At 38.7% G+C, this 16,487-nt stretch overlaps 1 protein-coding gene across 1 annotated transcript in view; it reads left to right on the forward strand.

The window, feature by feature from the left end:
- LMX1A (LIM homeobox transcription factor 1 alpha) overlaps positions 1-16,487 on the forward strand; it is a 153,023-nt gene that overhangs the window by 107,697 nt on the left and 28,839 nt on the right. The gene's annotated exons all lie outside the window — the stretch shown is intronic.

Genomic DNA, 16,487 nt, shown 5'->3' on the forward strand with positions numbered 1-16,487 from the left:
CATCCCAGTGCATTGTATCATTTTCATTTACTCTTTGAGGCTTTTGGATAATTTTAATGCATTATTGAGTAGACATTTATGAGTGATGCAGCTATGAACTTCAAACTTGTTAGTGACTTATGAATATTTTAGGTATTTTTGGGTTATAATTGTCAATTAACATGGCAAAGAAAGAATTGTAGGATATTTGCAGCCAGCCAAGTGCAGTGTAGAAACGTTTGTCTTGGGTCTAATGCATAAGAACTAGTGAAAAGAATGTGAAGACATCGCTCATAAACATTATTTCAGTTATCATTTTCTTGGGGTAGGTTTAGAAATTAAATTACATTTGATTGGTTGTTGACATGGGACTATGTTTTCTTTTCTATTCCCTAAATTTTGGAATGAGATTAATTTTAAGTTTTATAGATTTTATGGCTTGTACAAAAAGTAGATGAATATTAGCCAGTTTGGGGAGAACATCTTTATGTGCTTGCAAGGCAAAGAAGCAGCTGAGACTCCTGGCTCACTACCAGACAGCCTGGTACAGTCCATACCATGCCTTACCATCTTGCAGCTGCTCTTCCTTCTGTGTTAGGGTCTTGAAAACAGACACATTTGTTCGCCATCTCTTGTGGTTGTTTTATATTATGGCTAATCCTTTATTTTAATTAAAGGAAAATAAAAAAATGAATATGTGAGTAAGGCTATTGTTGGTCTACTGGAACAGAATGTCAACCGGTAACTTCACAATAGGGGGGGATAAAAGCATAGAGGAATCAGTTAGAGCCATGTGCTAAATCCTCTTATACCAATCCTACCTCCTTCCTCACTTTGCCACTGTCCTGCTGGGTATAGGGGGCCATGAGCGTGCTGTAAACTGCCTAAAGCACAGTCTTTCAGGAAAGGGTTAGTGTATTAGCTGAGGAATTTGGTTTGGCTATGGAAACAGACAAGAACACGGGAGGAGCAGAGAAAAGGGAGAGGACAGCAACAATGTAAAAGTACACATAGATAATGATTGTCAGATATGAAAAGATTGCGATGGACTATGGAGTGTCAAAAAATCTAGAACTTTTTAGCTGGGTTGTTCTTACCATTAGGCAAGGATGAGAATTCTGTCTCTTGTGGCACTCTCCAGAATAATACAAATTTCTAACCTTGGCACCCAGGTATTCATAATGCCATGCATGGCCCCAGTTATGAATGAAGACAAAGCCTTATAATGGGCCATATACCTCGGGGGAGGGGGTGTATTTTACACACTCAAAGGGCTCATATACATGGGCATCAATTTATGTCATAAAAATAATGTATGTCACTATATATAATGTATGCCAATGTATATGGAATACAAACACTTACAAGAGTGCCAGCCAACAGGGAATGCTGAATAAATGCTCAACAACACCTTGTCGCCATTTGGGAAGTGCTTATTCAGCATTTCCCTGTTGTTAAGTTTGTCACTTTTTCTGTCTGATAAAATGTTGTCCTCAAAAGGAAAATCTCTCTAATAGGGATGGGCGAACGGCTCAGGCTGATCATAAGTTCAGCATGAACATCGCCTGTTTGGGTGTTCACCGAACATCCAAATTTTCTGTGCGCTCGGCGGGATGTTTGCTGCCGTGACCTTAACAACGAATGAGTTATCAGCTGTCAACGGGCTTCCCCAATGACAGCTGAATTTAAAAAAGTATGTACGTGGGGGGGGGGGTAGGGTATTCGCTCTTCCCCTTCCCATTCCTGGCCTGTCAGGCTGCGTGCTTGGATAAGGGTCGGGTATGGATTATGGGGGGACCCCACATCCTTTTTTTTTACATTTCGGCATGGTGTTCCCTTAAAAAATCGTAGCAGCCCCAAAGGGGCCTGGTAAGCATTGGCAGGAACCCACGCTGTTTTTTTTTTTATTTTTTTGTTGTATTGCCTGCAATGGTTTTCAACCGCGAGTCAATTTAAATGTAATTTTTCTATTCTTTACAAAATTCAGTTTTGCTGCAGCAGGTTCTTTACACAATACAGATGTGCCACTTTACAGACAGACTACGGGGACCACCCAGCATTATATTTAAAGGAATTATTCCTTGTTTCACTTTAAACATCACTAAAATCACAGTACCCGGGCCCCCATACCCTTTTTAATGCAAATAACTTGCATATAAGCCTTCAAAATGGGGGCTTCGTGTTCAGGTCCTATAGACTTTAATTGAGTTTGTGGCTTGGGTCCAAACTTTTTCTTTGTTCCGAAGTTTTGGTGCAAACTGCGGGGGCCTAACACCGACGCATAGGCCCATCATTACTCTTTAACAGAGCACCAGATAGCAGTAAACCCTGACAGAGGTTCTAAACTTTTTACCTCTTCTATAAAGAACAAAAAAGATTTTGGGTATAAATACACTTTAATAATGGCATTGCAATAGTAAGCAGGGGCTGATCTACTAGACTGTGCAGCTGTACAAGGGCCTTCTGGGATTTGGGGGGGGGGGGGGCAGATCATTATTGCATGTGGGTTAAGCAGGTGCTGGGACCCCTCTGCTGGTCAAACAGCAGGTTAAAAAAAAAACAACTGACAGATCCCTGCATCAACGCAAGTGATGGACCTCCTCCCTCACCCCACCAAGGTTAAGGGACCTCCCCACCACCACTACCAGAATATGCTGATCAGCGCTTGCAGCTATTTGCTGTGAGCGCTCATTGAATGTTAGTTTTCTAGCATGACCATTCAACAGAAGCTGGCCTTTAGACCAGCTTCTGGTAAATGGAGAAGAGTATACACATACACAAAGTTGTCTTGCTCCTTCTGAACTGGCCGCCTTTTAGTACATGTGTACCCAGTTTAAGTGTATGTGCTTGGGCAGTAGTTGAGTGCGGAGCCAAAAAATTGCATAATTATGCTTTTGTGAATATGTCCTCCAAGCGCAGTATGAGATTGATTTGCAATAACTGGAGAGTGCAAAATCTGGTGCAACTCTACATAGAAACCAATCAACTTCCAGGTTTTAATTTTTCAAAGCTTACTTGAACAAGCTGAAGTTAGAAGCTGATTGGCTACTGCGCACAGCTGTTCTAGATTTTGCACTCTCCAGTTTTAGTAAATCAACCCCTATGAGTATATGCAAACCTTCAAATTTTATAAGAAATGCTTTCAAATGTCAATGCTTTTACTTTCCATGCTGAGTGCTGCTGGGTTTGTTGTGTTTGGCATTTTAAGAGTTGCGTCAAGTGGCATTATTGACCCTGCTTGACACATCTTTTTCATGAGAAGGCTTGTCAGTCTAGTCGCATTTTCTCTTGGCTTTCTCCACTGGCATAGACCATCAAACATGCTGTATTTCCTGGACTGTCAAAAACAATTTATTAGCTAAAAATACTTGGTACACTGCTCAGTGAAATGCCCTTCTATTACATTCCAAAGTGATCTACAAGACACTTTTTTGTCCAGAGCCCAGAATATTTTTAAAATCAGTTTTTGGCACAAAAGTATATACTGTTTATTTTATTACAGAATAACTATATTATTATTTCCTAAACCATAGCATAAATATATAAAATTAACAACAGATGAATGTTAAAAAATATGTACAGTAGACAACAATACAATTGTATCTGTGCAAAATGGAATACTGTATAGTTCTGCATCCTGACTATCCTGATACACGGTAATTTACCTAAACCGTTTCATTCCAGTTAAAGTTAACCTGTGCTCTTGCCACATATGTGGGTAAAGTCCCTACTTTTTTTTTAATTCCCCGGTATGTGATTGAAAATTGGAAGTTTTACAGTTAGTAAACATTACTTCCTCAGTAAGTTACGTTTCGAAAGATTTAAAACTTTTGTTATGGAAAACACTCTTTAACATTTAGAAAAAGCCATTGGTTAAAAGTGGTCTGAATTACATACATTGCTTAATAATTCTTTATTTGGCCATAATCCTGGACATTTGTGGGTGATTTACAATGTATAACCAAAACCAAACCAAAAAAAAACAGATTTCTGCTTCGACTTTAAAGACAATCAAACAGGAAACATGATTGGATGTCATGGACAATAGCTCTATGTGTGCTCTGTTGTTTATAAGGTAACTTCAAAGATTTTAAACTCACAACATTCATGGTCTCAGGAAGATGACTAATTAGAAAAAATCAGACAATCTGTTGCTGCAAAATTTAGTATCAAATTAGTGTTAAATTTAGTTGTTTCAAACCGTGTAACTTTATTGAGCCTAAATCCCTCTGCAATGTTTTCCAAACAGGTTTACTGTCTTAATATGCTGTCTAGCCATGGTGGCATCCACTGCTAAATTACTCACAATTACTATGAATTGTGCATGTAATTAGATCACTTTCTATAAATAGCTCCAGAAAGGTTTGGAAAGACGTGATGCCATCTGGCCTGGAGTCATTAAATGAACTTTTCAGCTCTTACTGTTTATCCAACTCTTATGTGTCTTCATAGCAGTAAGAGAGATGTCGCGCTTGCACATTAAGCATCTTTCCATGCATTGGATCTGGTAGCATTTTATTTGCTTCATCCAGAATTTTAATTTCAGAATATGCTACAATTACTCTCTTGGAATAACTTTTGTACTGTTAGCGAGAAATGTATAATAATGCAGCCTTTAGACAAAGGGCATAAAAACAACTATTACATAATTGTATTGTATTAATTTTCAGTAGCATTAAATGTTTCCAATGTGGTGTTAAATAGACCAGTATGACTTTGCCCTAACTGTGTGAAGCAATGTAGTGTTCAATTATTTAATTAATCAACAAATGATGAACATTCTTTTTATTGAGTAAACCTGTTAGTTACAATATTGTCAGGGAACAGTCCCAAGTCTCCTGTTGAACCCCCATTGCTTTTTTTTTTTTTATTGCAGCCTGCCAATGGGGGACTGCAGCAAGGGGTTCTGTAGTGTTGTCATTCTTTGTGACAGGGCCCTCTACTGGTGCCTGGGATAGAGAACTTTGCATTTCATAATAATCCAGCATATATTACCCTAAATAGTTTTTTCTTTATGTGTATGTTCACATATATGTATTTTATAAATTATAGTCTCTATCATTTCTATGTACTTCTTCCATATGAAGTACCTGGTTGATCCTGCCAGTCACTTTCTTTCTTGTTCTAAATTGACCACATGCATTGAATCTGGTAGCATTTTATTTGCTTCATCCAGAATTTTCATTTCAGAATATGCTACAATTACTCTCTTGGAATAACTGTTGTACTGTTAGTGAGAAATGTATAATATATTTTTTTCTTTATGTGTATGTTCCCATTTATGTATTTTATAAATGATAGTCACTATTATTTTTATGTACTTCTTCCATGTGAAGTACCTGGTTGATCCTGCCAGTCACTTTTTTCTTGTTCCAAACTGAATACAGAATGCACAAAAGCTGATCTCTGCTTGCATGGTCAGTTTTCATCCTCACATAGCATACCTGTATTGGGTAGTTTGTTAACCTACCATGCCCCCCTACCAATCACAGTCTGCCTCTTGAACATGCCCCTTGCTCACTCACAGCCTGCGAGGCTGACCAGACTCTGAAATACAGGCACAATATGTGTCTGCACAGTGTCCTGTATCCTCATCCCCATTATAAAAAGAATGCAGGGTCATATGACAGAACTTTTTAAACTTGATCTAAACAGAAAAAAGTTATGGTATCTGCATAGTTATTACTGTGTTAAAAAGTGTCAGTAATGCTGTATGTCCACCACTACTTTAAGGATATCTGCAGGATTTTGTGTCTAGGCATTTTAGGGCTGAAGGTTATTTGTGTCCTTTAGGATTTTGGCTGGGTGACATTCATAGGGAGCCACAGGATGCCTAGCCTTGTGGGAGATTCCATAGTTTATAGTATCAGGGATTCATGAAGGCCATATTATTATTTTATGGAGTTCTGTTTCTCCTTTAGAACATAAAGAGTAAAGGGAGACCATTATGTTGGTGACTAAATAATAGGTACACATGCCTTGCAAAGACCCAAACCAGCCAATCAGCTGATATCTACAGTAATAACCAAAGAAAATAAACTGGTTAATTGGCTGATGTTAGGAAAAGTATACTTTTATTTGTTATTTTTTTTTAGTGATTTAAGACTGGTTTGCTAAACTAGTAAAAATCAGAGCAAGAATAAACTTTTACCAGAGGCAAAAAAATATACAGATTTTCATCTAATAACAGTTCAATAGAATAGAATAGAATAGAATAGAATAGAATATAAGTTAATAAATACTGAATCAATTGATCAATCAGTAGTTAAGAACATAAGTGGATTAAAGTATCAGAAACAAAGAAGGCTACAATATAAAAAACAATAGGATTGATAGGTCCTCATGTTGCACCGCATCCCCAATATAATACACAAAAATAAGAGACATTTAACAAGCTGGGGATTTGGGAAGGCTAGCTGAGTGTAAGAGGAGACATTTCTTCAGTGTAGCATTGCTAGGAAATGTACTGAGACATTGGGCCATGCTGTAGGAGTCTCCCTGACAGGCTTTTCCTAACCGGTGTTTCCTTATACACCTATCGATATGGGAACCTACTTGTTATATCATCTCTGATCACTGGCTGTGATGTCCTAATGTAGTGGATTCGGGTCCTAATACACGATACAAAAAAAACGACGCTATATTCTTTTTGTATCTTCATTACTATTATCTACTTTTGATTTGTCGCTATTGGTTGACCTGGCACTGTGGACAACCGTGTGGGCACTATTTATTCTTCCCAACTAATACACTGAGTCTTTTTAAATTGGAAACACTGGAAAAGCGAAATACCTCCTCATATACCAGTCATGGTTGACATCTGTAGAGGGCTATACAGGTAGTTGCGGCTTTATGTCTGCTTTCACATCCGCCCATGGAGATTCGTTTTGATGCCCCTGTCTGCCTTTTTTTTTTTTCCATCCTGTTCATGCACCCATTAAAAAATTCTTTGGTGCCTCACCCTTCAAACTCCTGAAGAAACGGGAAACCGCAAAACTAGTTGAGTACTGACAAGCTGTGTTTTTACGTTTTTTTATAATATCATTCTACTTCTTCACAGCATTACCCCCACTTGATGTGACTAAAGACTATAACACATCTGGGTCAGAGTAACAGGGTGCAATGAGAACAAAAACTCTTTTAATGCATATTTTCACTTTGTTGTAATTTTATGCTTTGCTGCTATTTTTTGTAATAAAATTTACTTGATTTTATGTTTTTGCTGTGTGTCTATTGGTACCAAGAAAACCCTTCAGCCCCTTCCACAATCAATATATTAATATAGTACACTCAGATTGCACCCTGCTGTTCTTCTTATCTGTTCACCCAGAGATACTTCAGTCTCTTTAGAGCTGCTCCATCTGGTGCATTGAGAGCTATGGAAAGTTATCCTGAATGCTCCAATTGGACTCTTTTTTGCTCTTTTTGCTGTTCTGCATCACACAACACTTATTGTGCCATATACCACATTACTATTGTATACACAGGCAGAACACTGCCTGTAAGTACACATTACATTGGATACTTTAGTCCGGAAAATAACAATGGCTCATACAATATTTAGTATCCATTTTTAAAGAAGAATAGTTTTGTTCTTAATAAATTTAAATCTGGTTGCTTCACCAGTGTTATCTTTTTTTCAGTTTGTTAAATAAATGTCAATTCAAGTTCAGAAAATTCTTCCTAATATTTTCAGAATTAAAATTATTATTTTTTCTTTTTAACATATACGTATTCTAGAGTGAATAAAGATGTTTGACTGTAGATGGCAACATTTACAGTATGCTTGTGTTGTAGAAAGGATAGGGTGAAGCGTTGTAGGAGGACAGAAGTATTTCCTGACCTTGGGAATAGTTTCGATATACAGAGTGTGTTTTATTTCTGTCAGTAGGGAGGCCTGGGATGTACCTTTTTATCAAGCTTATTCCGGAACCATTATTGTATACATGCTTGTTTAAGATAATCGTGGCTGCATACTTCTGCTGAATACGTCTTCATTCCACTGGACATACACAGCAATAACATGGTGTCATAGAGCTGAATTCAAACAAAAACATATTTTTTGCTTGCATGAAGGGTATATTTTTTGCTTGTTTAATAAAGCACTGTAAGGTACAGTGACCATGTATAGAGACAGAAAAGGGCAAAAGGTTTTAATTTATAACTAGCATGGGGCATAAATGTGGTATGGTCAGTAATAGTACAAGACCTCTGCTTTAAGTTAAATGTTATGAAAAAAAAATAAGTCTAGTTGGCCAGCAGGACTGAATGCTGGAGAATTTGCAGGAACCCAACGAAGCCACTAAGAAATACACTTTTATTTACTTGACCACAGTAAACTAAAATCAGATGGGCTTCAATGAGTTACTGTGCATTTTTAACAAAGTCACTTCACACTATCAATGTTCCTAAAGACACCTATGTTAATCTGACATAGTGCTGGTGGTTGGTGGTCATTATTTAAAATGCCAGCAATAAGAATTTATAAACTCTAGCAAACTTTAAAACCCCATTCTTCCTACAATCCACAGAAGCAAACAACAATTGATACTGTAAACTATGGACTCCTCTGTAATGCTAGTCATCCTTCAGCAGTCACGGCTACCTATGAACAACACCCAACCAAAAGCTTAAGCCCCGGTTCACATTTATGCGATGCGGGAAGGCTGTGAATTCGCAGCCTGTTCCCGCATCGCAAACAGACCCCTGGCAGTTCACACTGCCATATGCGATACGCTGGGGGTGTCAATGTAATCTTAACGACACCCCCAGTTTGATCGCATATCGCAGTGCGATCTGACAGTTCGCACAGGATCGGATCGCACAAGTGTGAACTGCTGTGCGATCCGATCCTGATGCGGCTGCAAAAAAGGGTCCTGTGCGTGTTTGCTGCGGGTGCGGTGCGAATTTAGCCATACAAAGTTTATGGCTAAACTCACACCGCACAGCCGATCGCATGTAATGAAGGAGCAGTGCGCTCCGACATTACATGCGAATGCCACAGCCGCATGAGTGTGAACCGGCTCTTAAGGACACAAATGATCCAGTCTCAGTGGTCATTGACGTAAAGTTCTCCAGCTAGATCTCACAGCAAGTGCAATCAATGCTTCCCCTGCTATCACTTGATGAAATATTTTCTTTCAAAGCCTGGGTTGACATATAGGTAGGAGTGGGCTAAACACCCTCCTGTTCAGTTCACAGCAGAACTCCCAAACAAGGGAACTGTTCCAACCCAAATGGTGAACCCCATTGAAGTCTATAGGAGCTGAACAGGAAGATTCAAAAGTGCCCATTTTGAAGGCTTATATGCAAGGAATTGGCCATAAAAGGGGGTATGGGGGTCTGGGTACTGCCCTAGGGGACATGTATCAATAAAAAAAAAAACAATACATTTTCAGGAGCATTGATTTTAGTTTTGCTAAAAGTGCAACAATAAAAATGAAAAATTCCTTTAAATATAGTGCCTTTGGGGGGGCCCTTTAATGTGCCTGAAAGTGACCCATCTGTAGCATGCATAAAAAATGACCTTTCTAAAGAAAAAAAAAAACAGAGTCAAATCCCATTTAAAATGACTTGCGGTTACAATTGCCGGCATCCGGCTATTGAAAAAATAAAGAAAAAAATGGCGTGGGGTCCCCCCAAAAATTCATAGCAGACCCTTATCCGGGCATGAAGCCTGGCGGGTCAGGAAAGGGGAGGGGGGATGAGCAAGCGCCCCCCCTTCCTTAACTATATCAGGCCATATGCCCTCAACATGGAGGGGTGGGTGCTTTGGTTCAGAAGGGGGTAGTGCCACTGGATGATGTAGCCAGGTGCCTCGCCCCTTGCCTATATAAGAAATGTCAAAGCGTGGAGCAGGCATACGGCAGGAAGCCTCCCAAGCCTTAGCGTTTTTAATTTTTTCTCTTTTTTTGGTCGACAGGCGGCATTATTGATGATGGATTTATATCGAGGGACACTATTTTTTTATGTTTTTATTTTTTATTAAAGGATTTGTCAAAAACTGTCTCGTGTGCTTATTACTTTTGTACACGTTTTTGGTGAATGGGTAGGGGTACTATTCACATAGGGGGGAGGGGTGGGATCTGGGGGCCCACTTGTTAAAAGGGGCTTCCAGATTCTGATAAGCCCCTCGTCCACAAAGCCCAACAACCACAGCCCAGGGTTGTCAGGAAGAGGCCCTTGCCCCCTTTGGAGTAGGGGGTAGAGCCCCCCCCTGCCCCAAAGCACCCACCCCCCCCAAGTTGAGGGCAATTGGCCCGCGTTATTTTCTTTTTAACTACTGCCCAGGCGGGTCTGCAGGTCCCGATGCTGGCATGCTTATTTTAGGAAGCCGGCTGTGATACCTTGCAACTTCACAGCCGTAAAGTGGGAGCAGGTACCTATCAAATCTAAGTACCCAGTTCCACCAAAAAAATGTGCCCAAAAATGGGAGAGGAGGGGATAAAGTGGAACTTCCCCTTTTGGGTGAAGCTCCGCTTTAATCATGTTCATTTTGCAAAGAGATTTTTCACTTAACTTAGTGCATGTGGGCAAGAAAACATCCTGTTTTTTTAAATATTCCTTGCAAGTGATTGGGTGTTCTTTGTGAAGGTAATTATTTCCACATTTACTACGTAAAAATTCCCTTGCAACGTGAATATGCTCAATTCCTTAGGCCGGCCATAGAGGGATTTAAATCTTGGCCAGTTCAGCAGGGACTGACCGAGATTTGAACTATGTATGAGCAGGCTGATTGTACCCAAATTGATTGATTGATCAATTTGGGTATAACAAGCTTGTCAGATTTTTCATGCGATTATTGTCAGCAGTTATAGCCGCTAGCAATAATCACTAGGATTGATATACTAAAACTGGATAGTGCAAACTCTGGCACAACTGTGCATGGTAGCCAATCAGCTTCTAACTTCAGCTTGTTTAATTAAGCTTTGACAAAAAACACTGGAAGCTGCGGCTCAGCCCCACCTCCCTCTCTCCTCATTGGATCACTGACTTTGACACCGGTTGCTCAGCCAATCAGGATGCTCTTGTTCAACATCGCTGGCTCAATATAGGGCTCAGTTAAGTATTAGGGGGGCTTGTTCCCACAAAAGGTTTTTTTATCTTAATGCATAGAATGCATTAAAAAAAAAAAAAAAAAGCCTTCTGCTCTTAGAACCACTTTAGGTAAATCAAGGTCATTGAGAATTACACCCAGCATACAGAAAAAGAAAAGGACTAGTGGGCAGCAACCCTACCTACAGAATGAGAATAAATACTAAGAATTACACCTAGCATACACAAGACATGTACTAGTACTGTGTCACATTTAGATAGAAAGAACAAAAACAGGTAATTTTATTTATTTTGTGTAACAAAAGAAGTAATAGTAAGCAATGTCCATAAAAACCATATCAGCAAAATATACAACAACCACATTTTAAATATATGATGGACATATCAGATCTTTGTGGCCAAGTGAAGGTTACCTTCCACCTATGCAGGGAAGAGGGCTAGGTTGAGTCTCTGGTAAATGAGAAGGGAGATTTATCATGCAGGGAGACTGGGTGAGCTGAGAAAAAACAGGGTGTCTCCATAAATTTTAGGGCTGTTTTTTTTTAGCAATCTTACAATATACTGTCTCTTTTTCTTCCATGGGCACCATATTGAAAACTTTTATGACTGAGAACATCTTCTATTCTTCTGACATCCTTGTATGTATGTCAACACGTTCTATGTACAGTATGTGAAAACTAGCAGACCAAGAAAAAGTATAGCATTTGCGTTGTGCACTTTCTGGCCTTTAGATGCAATATCTGAATAAATAGGCAGTGTGTAACTTGGTGTCCTTCTACTGATTAAACAGCTGGACAGGATCAGGATTTGTAAAGGGTCATTTGTGTTGAGGGACGTGTGTGGTTATATAGCTCAACTGAGAGGCTCTGTTATCTTCAGCCATGTTATTGCTGGGTTTAAGAAGATTAGCTCTGTTCTATTCTAATAATGAAATCAGTACACATTGTGTATCCCCCTCCTCCAGACTTGTCACAGGGTAAGGGCTGACATATTCCATCATACTCAAAAATACTTATGCTTTCTTTTTTTTTTTTTTTGCAAAGTCTTAGGAATTTGCTTCAGTTATGTCTCCGGTAATATTATAGTTAACATACTCCACGGATGCGGTTCATGAAACTTGATAACAGTAGTGAAGCAATTGACAGTTTACACAAGTTGTCTTTCCTTTGGACCTCTCAGTAGGCTTAGTATATGATAAAGCTCAGATGCTTAAGGAAAGATTGTTCCTTACTTATTTATGGGAAATAGCCCTTCATTGGATTACCACTGAATGCCTGGAGAGCCTTAATTACCAAGGCTTTACCACGCCAAAGACTTAACTTCTTGAATCATCAATTTTGCTTCACACAAGGTGTAGAGGAAGCCAGGTCATTGCACATTGGTTGCCCATCTGCAAAATAGTCCTATAAGAGGAAACTGTGAATAATGATTTCAATGTCTGGTCACTGTAAGTCATATTTTTAAACATTTAACACTATACCTCCAATATTGGTGGTGACAGTGACCGTCTAGGCCAAGGTGCACACACCTAGTATCACCTATGTGTAGGATGTTGTAATGGCCAAGGTGACCTTGTGCCCAGCATTCATTCAGCGCTGGGAAAACTTTCAATGCCCATTGCTTGCTCTTTTCCTCAACTTTTGCACATGTTACAATCCTGAATACAATAACAACTCTAAACTGTCCCTTTATATGATGACCTACTACAACAGCTAATAGAATCCTGCTCTGCAGCAATCAGCAATTTAATACCATGCACAACAACATTCAAAGGGTTTATAAGTATTGAAATAAGAGATATTATATATATTCTTGGATATATAAACATATTTAAAACATCAGAGATAAACATAATAAAGGGTAACTCAGAAAAATAAGCAAAATCAATCGGTGAGCTAAAAGCAAGCTACTACCACATTTCAGCACACAGCAGCTGTGCTTACATCAGGCAATTTAGTCAGTTCACCCTAATCTTGGTTCTTTGTAATCCACTTCACCAATAGCACTCAAACTACCTCACATGATTAAGAATGGGAGCAGAAGGAGTATACTTCGTGAATCCTGTGAATTCTCTTTCTGCTTTTCGCATCACAAATCACATTCAAACCTACAAGGCAGGTTTGAAATACATTGGAGTTGATTTAAAACTGGAGAGTGAAAATCTGGTTCAGCTGTACATGGTAGCCAATCGGACTTTAACTGCAGCTTGGTTAATAAAGCTTTGACAAAAAAAAAAAAATTAAAAAATACAAGAAGCTGATTGGTTTCTATACAGAGCTGCACCAGATTTTGCACTCTCTAGTTTTAGTAAATCAACCCTAATAAAGGCTGAAAGAAACATCGTAGTATTGCCATTTTCACATGATAAGATTTTGTACATGTGAAACAAAAAGTGGGTGTAAGAGCATTTCAAGCAGGTACTTTCCAGGACTATCAGATTATTGAAAAAGGAGTGAGGAGGTCTGGTACACAACAGCAATGCATAGATAAAAAATAAAAGTACAGAGCCTGCAGTAAGACTGTTCTCTCTCTGTGCATCTCAGAATTCAGTTTTTCATTTAGAGTTAACCTTTACATTTGTAGGCTTTACGATTTTAGGAAATAAAAAGTATTACAAAAATTTGCATTCTTTAAAACAGTTTTAAAATAAAAAGGAAAAAGATAAAGCTTATACAGTATATCACCAGTTATGTGTTACCATTCCTCAGTTTCCAGGGACAGGTTGAATAACAGTTATGCTAGTGATTGGTTCCAATAAGTAAAACAATTTTGCTCTAGTGCTCCAAAAGAGGATTAACCGGCAAAACATTCAACCTAGATCCTATGACCTTATAAGTTGTTAGACTAACTCAAAATGTAAATGTTAATAGCTGTTTATCTGAACATCCCAGATAGCAAGGATAACTTGCCGCAAATTTGTGGCAGTGTTGAATTGTAAGTCTTGTTATCTTGCTGCACATTTTCACTGGCATGTTGTACACTTGCAGAGTACTTGAAGCACAAATTCTAGTCGACACTTTTCCAATTTGTAGCAAATTTGCGTGGCAAGTCAATAGCAAGAGAAAAGCTGAATTTATGAGTCTACAGCAAGATTTCGGCAAGTCTACAGCATGGAAATTCATCCACAGTGAACCCTGAATATTGCACAACATAACTGAACCAGAACTTGCATCAGACTTGCAGAATGTTTGCAAAGAAAGTTGATATGGAATCAATGGAATGCAATGCGGACTGCAATTGTGCAACAAGCTTGTGAAGCCCGGCAAGTCTAGCAATAGCAATAGCTTAGCAACTCATTTTCAAACTTGCAGCACAATTGCTTGCTATCTAGGATAGTGCATTGACGACAGAGTTATTATTATGCATGTACATATACCAAACATTGTTGGTATCTGACTTTCCCAATTTCCAGGTAATTATACATTTTAAAACAATTAGCTAATGTATTTTTGTTTAGACACATTTGAAAACTGTTGTCATATTAATGTTGTATTATTTTTATTATATTTGACTTATATTATATATGGATGTGTATAGAAAAAAAATACTGTGTGTGGGTTTGTAACGTAAAGTGACCACTTAGTGAATTCTCAGTGAAAACTTTGTTCATACAGAACTGTAGGCTATTGATATTTTACATCAGAGAACCAGGCACAAATGGACATTTCTAATAATTTTAGCCTTTACTTGAATCATTCTAATAATGCAACCTTAAATTTTATGGGTGGTTTACTTTTGGTTATTTACTTATATTCTGTCCCTATCCTATCAGAAATAGCAAGCTGAGATTGTTGGCAGGTGTTCATGCCCCTTTTAGTTTTGACCCTCCTGTAGTGATGTAATTGGAGAAACTAGTGCCCATATAATACCAACTGTGGTTGAGGCCCAGGGAGAGCAGGGTATGCGAACAGGACACTCTGGTGCTGTACCATGTAGATCATATCTCAGGAATAGTAAGTGAGAATGCCCAGCTGGACAAGATCGTGAATGGGACATTTGAAATCAAGCAGGATGCTAAATGGAGGCGGTCTTGCCACCCTTGATCCTCAGCTGTGAGTCTGCGGCTTGCAGTAGTAAGGCCTTGATCCAAGAACTGAACATTCCAGAGGGGAGCGAAACCAATTTTCTGGTGCTTCCTAGAAGAATAGGGAAGATGGCTGCATTAAGCAAACTAGCGCTCCACACTGTTAGTGACTGCTGTCAGGATATTACGATGCACTAGGAAGTGCTCTGCACAGCAATATGTCAAGTATCGAGTTTGTTGAAAGAAGTTGCTGACTGCAGTAAGTGTTGAAAAATGCAAATGGAGTGGACATTTCTTTTTTTTTTTTTTTTTCGAACATTAGGCCTCTGGATGAGAATTCAGAGAAAGGGCCTATAGCCTGGGAGAAATGTGCCCAAGATGGCAGACTAAAGACAGATATGTGATAGCTTAATCTCAAGAAGTAGTGGATTGGAACCTAGATGGCTTGCACCAACTGCTGTCCAATCCAGGTCCCTTATAAGCTTCAGGCTGGAAGACCTGCACAGGCTATCCTATCCCTGACTGAGCTGAGTGCTGATAACAGACATATAAAAAGTTGTCCTCAAATAAAGGTACTGTCAGTGTTACACAAAAGTATATACATTTTCAGCATTGAGCAATCTGGAGTCTCTGCTGTCAGCACTAAGCTCAGGTAGGGGTTTAACAATCTGGCATTTCTATTACTTGAACCATTCAGTGCACCATTTTTGTTGACAAAGATAACTCCCCTCTGCTTAGATTAGCATGATTTACACAGAACATTTCATAATTTTACAGGTGCATACCTGGCTTAGAATATTTTGTCTGCATAAATATGTGATGACCATTATTACTCCTTATGATGAGGATAAATGTGCGGTCAATAATTATAAAGGAAAAAGCTACCTCTTTCCCTTTTCCCAGTAGCCACAAGCCTACTGTGCCTAGTAGTAAATTTAAACCTAGTTCCAGCGATTTAGATGTAAATTTGTAGAGGAATACAAATGCCCATGCTTGACTTTAAAATATTTCAAAGAATAGCAGTCTAACAGGTGATGTAATATCTTTGTATTGGGCAACTCAACAAACTTCCAGGCCACCTTTAAAAGAATTTTCTTTTCTGAATTTTCCTATAAATTAGGTTACCATATAATATCTAAGGCTGTTCTGGTTAACCCATACATGATCTGTATTGCCATAATCAGGAACACAGCAAATTACATGCATTAAAATAGTTAACACATGCATTGGTCTGTACAGAACCACGTCCTGGGAATTTTCATTTAATTTTACCATGTTGAAATGCATTGCACTACAATTCTGAATTACATTAAGTGTACGAAAGTCCTTATATTGACATCAGGTGCCCATTGCTTCATGAGCCATGGATGGCTAGGTAGGCTACCATGTAAAGCTATGATTTCTATACGTTGTCAACTGTATCGGTGAA

This window comes from Pelophylax lessonae, assembly GCF_965119305.1.
Source record: "Pelophylax lessonae genome assembly, chromosome: 8".
Taxonomy (NCBI): domain Eukaryota; kingdom Metazoa; phylum Chordata; class Amphibia; order Anura; family Ranidae; genus Pelophylax; species Pelophylax lessonae.